We start from the raw sequence: 5,238 nt of genomic DNA on the forward strand, positions 1-5,238 counted from the left end.
TTTTTAATCATCTCTAAATTTTGCTTGTAAACTGGCCAGATGTTTCTTCAACTCATATTTAACTTGTACTTTATCTCACACACCTGGGAGTGTCCAAGAGAAATTTGCAAAGTGCTTCATGAAGATCTCCTGAGGCAAACTGAGACGTTCATTAGATAAGTTTTCCATTTTCTAAACAGTCCTCAAACAGCAGCCCTTTCAGTCCAGTGCACTAGAGGTCGCTGCATCCATGCTAACCATTGCCCCATAACATTTTAGACTTTGCCATTAGTTTTCTAGTTACTTTTTTTTTTTACAATTTAATGTTTAATTAAATGATGATTGGATGAGACTAAAATACACAAGTAGATATACAAAAGGAAAGATTTAGAACCAGATAAGTGGTAATAGTTTTAAAAAATATTAACTTTTATATTTATTACACTGCATTAAAATAGCATATTCAAATTTCTCAGAAAAAAATCACTAGTCAGCCTGAATTGTTGTATATACCTTGACCACTGATGATTAGGGCTGTATTTTTATTGTTTCAAAAACTTAATTTGTTTCAATATTTTGGTCAACCACACATCACAAAACAGGAACAGTAGATTATGAAGAATCAACAATTTGAAGGTTTCATTTCCATATCTCAAGAAAAGTTAGTTTTAAATTTATAAATAGATTTTATTAAAAATAGTATCTCATGCCCTACAAATAATGTTTCATAGTAATTTTAGCCTTTATTAGCATGCCTTAAATGTACATGTTATTAGAATTCAGCATGACATTTCAATACATGAATGCACTGTGTCCCAATGAAACACAGTCTTCATTGGTTTCCCTACAGATTTTGAAAAGTCATCACTTTTTACAATGAGGAAGACTTGGTTAGCCCTTAACTTCCACCTAAAAGAGAGAAACATGATAAGTACATTTTGTGTGAATTAGTTCACTTCGCATAATGTTCTCCACTTAGTTTAGTCCTTCTTACTGTGGATGAAGTGGTTAATTGTTTATAGCCTTCAATAATTTAACTTTGGCAATAAAGATACATATGGACAGAAAGGGAATGGATACAAAACGATATTATGCAAACAAATCAGAACTGAGCAGAAATAGCTATTCTTATATCAGACAGATTTAGAGACAAAAAACTCTAAAAAGAGACACAGTTGTTACATAATTTTCAATGAACAAATTCAACTGGATGATATGGCAATTGAAAATGTACTAAGTACACTTATTACTAGAGTATTCAACTTTATAAAATAAATATTGGATATAAAGGGAGACACATATTTAGAACAGTCGCAGTGGGAACTTAAACAATACCCTTTTATATATATATCATCCGCATGAACTCTCACAATGAAACTTCAGAAATAGACTATGCAACAGTGGATTGTCACATAATTCAGATTTTTTTCTTGGCAGCACCCCACATAATTGAAAAACTCGGTATCACTTATCAATTGTTATGAATTTACCTTAGAACTTACCGTCATTAAGTAACCATTTATTGCTGCAAGCAGGTATGGAGATTGAGGAGAACATTTTGTGATCTTAACTGACCTGGGCTGCTGCCTCTACCCTGTGAATCAGGAGAGCCTCACTGTACATATCTCTAACACACACACACACACACACACACACACACACACACACACACAGAGGGGGGAGGGAAGGAGAGAGAGAAGGAAGAGAGAGAGAGAGAGTAAAAGAATGTTATCTGTCTCTAGGTTGACTTTAACTCTTCTTATCTGGGACAACTGAGCTTTTTTTCCCACATGTTTTGTGCTGGCTTAGGCTTATCCTCATGACTTCCCAGAGGATTTAGAAATGAACGAGTTTTCATAATGCCTACAGATGGAGCTGGAACACCATCACTTCTCCACACTCGAGTGACTAAAACAATTTACAAGGTCAATTCTTATTCAAGGTTGAAGAATCAAATGTCACTTTCTGATGGGAGGACCTAAAAAGTCACATTTTAAGGCATGCAAATTAACAGGGGTCAGAAAGGTGGTCAAGAAAATTCATAAAGTACTACTGTGTATGATTTAACTGAACATCCAGACAGGCTTGTCAGATTCTGGTCTTTGTACTAGGACATAGGAAAAGGTCAGCAATTTGTTCTTAACTTTCCATTTAGAGTGACCCCCTTCCACTGCTGCCAGTCCCCAAGAGCAGATCAGATTGTGGCCCCAATTTCAATCTGCCTTCCAGTGTGGCTTTACTTGGTAACTCTCTTTCCAGGACTTGATTCTCTGCAAAGTTTTTCATTTTAGCCCAAATCTTCCTGTCCCTACAGTTCTCTATATGCACTATTATACCTGTAAGAGAGGAAGCTTCGAGGGCAAGTCTCCTGCTATTGCCTGACCTTCTCGTCTATTTTTGATTGCCTTTCCAACAAATACCTTTATGTAAAAGCCAATTCACAATACCTGTGGGGAAATTTCCTCAACTCAGAAAACCACTTTTGCTTTTAACTTCTGGTCCTTGAAAAACATTTTTGTTTAAAGAAGGGAAGAGTGCTTTTCAGCATGGTACTGCCACCCATGTAGCTTGTTCTTGTCTAGGTTGCCACAGATGCCAAAACTTAAGACCAACATTTTAATATGACACAAAAATGAAGAGGGAAACCCCCCCAAAGACTTCTAGTCATGGAGTGAAAGTCTGAAAAAAATTCTGAGCATCTTTCCAGCTGTTTCTTATTTGAAACAAATGTCAACCATCATAGTGGCTTAATTATTAAAAAAAATGTCGGAGACACAGTAGCTAACAAACTAATATTTTATCTAAATAGTTTCAAGATAATTATTTTGCATACTGAAAACATATTATTCCTCATTCTTTAAATACAAAACATAATAATCACTTAAGATATATTTGTACAAATCACTGTACTGTTGTCGGGGTTTCTGTCCTGCCTGGTTCCCATAATCGTTAAGTCCCAAAGAAATCATACAGAGGTCTACATTAGTTATAATCTGATAGGCCCATTAGCTCAGACTTCATATTAGCTCTTATAACTTATATTAGCCCATTATTCTTTTCTATGCTAGCCACGTGGCTCTGTCCTTTTCCAGCCAGGCAGTCACATCTTGCTTCTTCTATGGCTGGGTCAGGACTGCATAGGAATGGGGTTCTTTTTTCCCAGCATTCTCCTGTTTTCATTAACCTGCCTCTACTTCCTGTCTGGTTGTCCTGCCTATACTTCCTGTCTGGCTACTGGCCAATCAGCATTTATTTAAAATATAATTGACAGAATACAGACCATTGTCCCACAGCACTGTACTCAATGTCTATAAGTCTCTTTCAGATTAGTGCTGCCAAAACAACTGTTCTGTGTGTCGAAGCATAATATCCGGAGTTCTAAAAACACAAAATTTGATCTTCCCCTTTCAATTAAAATATTTTTGCAACACTCTCATCATTTCTCTCTACCAAATCTTATACACAGTTTATTATTTGGAACCAACTGATTCCATTTAAGGGAACAGTTGATTAAATCCATGATTACATAGTCTCTTCCTCCAAAGAAAATTCAGAATGATTTAACAATCCCATGCCATGGATTATTGAACTTCTACACAGTCTATCTCAGATCACCAATAGTTCTTTAATTTTACTAACTTCCCCCCCAAATATGATAGTGGTAGTTGTATGTCTCAGTAGTCCAGATCCAGATTGAATGTCTATTTCAGAATTAGAATGGTGGAAAGAGATAACATACAAAACACCCATGTACAAATATGCAGTAGGATTAAATATACTAGTCTGTTTTCTGTTACTATATCAAATAACTGCAAACTGGACACTATACAGAAAAGAGGTCCAAGGACATGCTGATGGTATTTGCTTGGCTCTGGTGAAGGCTTTCTGGGAATTTTTTTTCAACAACATGCATGGCATTGTAGTGGGGGTGCAAGCAAAACGAGAGGTCACATAGGACAAGAATCAAGATACCAAGCAGGAATCTGACTTGTTTTTTTTATAATAAACTATTCTCATAGAATCTAACTCATTTCTGAAAGATTTATGTCATCTCAGGAGCATAGCATCAATTCTTTCACTGAAGGAGAGACCAAATGTCTTAATTATCTTTCATTACGCTGTACTGCATAAAGGACACACCAGTTCCAAACCATTCCATTGGGAACCAACCAAGCTCCAAGAAAAGCGAACTTTTGTAGGACACATTCAAGTTATGTTATAACTAGCTATGGCCATAATTAATTTAAATAAGAAGACAGGCCCTTAATAGATAAAATATACTCAATCTAATCAGGCTCACACGTTCATCTATTGGCTATAGGGTTTCTTGTAGGATTAGTTGCCATTAGCATTGTTTGTACTGGAGAGAATTGTGTAAGACATGAGATGCTCAAGTATTCTGAATTATTTTCCTTTTATCCACAAGCATCATATCATCACTCAGAGAGAATATTGTTATGATATAAATTGTGTCTCACCAATTCACATTTTAAAGCCCTTAACTATAGTCCTTTTGAATGTTGCTTTATTTGAAAATAAAGACTTTAAAGATGTAATTATGTTAAAATGAGACCATTAGATGGGCCTATATCCAATGTGACCAGTGTCCTTAAAAGAAAAATAAGTATGCACAGGGAGACACTGAACATGAACACACACAAAAAGAACACATTTTGAGCACAATGTACATTGAAGGGCCAGGTAAAGGGGGCATCCTAACTAAGGTGTAGTGATACACACCTGCAATCTGACACATTAGGAAGATGAGGCAGGAGGCAAAAAGAAAGTTTTAGGTAAGTCTTAGAAAAGAAAAAGAAGAAAGATGTCAGGGGAGCCAAGGACAGATTCTTAAAAGAAACCAAACCCTTTAACACGAGACACACACATCTACTCTCTAAAACTGTGGGTAAGTAAAATGTTACTGCTTCAGATATATCAGCAGCAGCATTTTGTTATGGAAGCCCTGACAACTAATACAGCTGTACAATATTGATCTATACACTTTGATTTATTCTGGTGATGGTCTATGTCTTCACATGACAGCTAAGCTCTCAACTTAGGAAGTTTTCTGTTCCCAGGTAACTGCAAACAAAAGCTCCTGCTAATGTGGTTCAACAGGATGAGAGTCTATCACAGGCTAGCAGTACAATCCTTGTGGCATTGACTTCAGGGGAACAAAGGATGCAAGAATGAAAGGGTGTGGGTTCTTCCTCTGGTTTCAGAGAGCTGATGAGGACAGGTAGCATGTGGCAGAGGAGT

The sequence above is a fragment of the Microtus ochrogaster genome, chromosome X (genome assembly GCF_000317375.1).
Source record: "Microtus ochrogaster isolate Prairie Vole_2 chromosome X, MicOch1.0, whole genome shotgun sequence".
NCBI lineage: Eukaryota > Metazoa > Chordata > Mammalia > Rodentia > Cricetidae > Microtus > Microtus ochrogaster.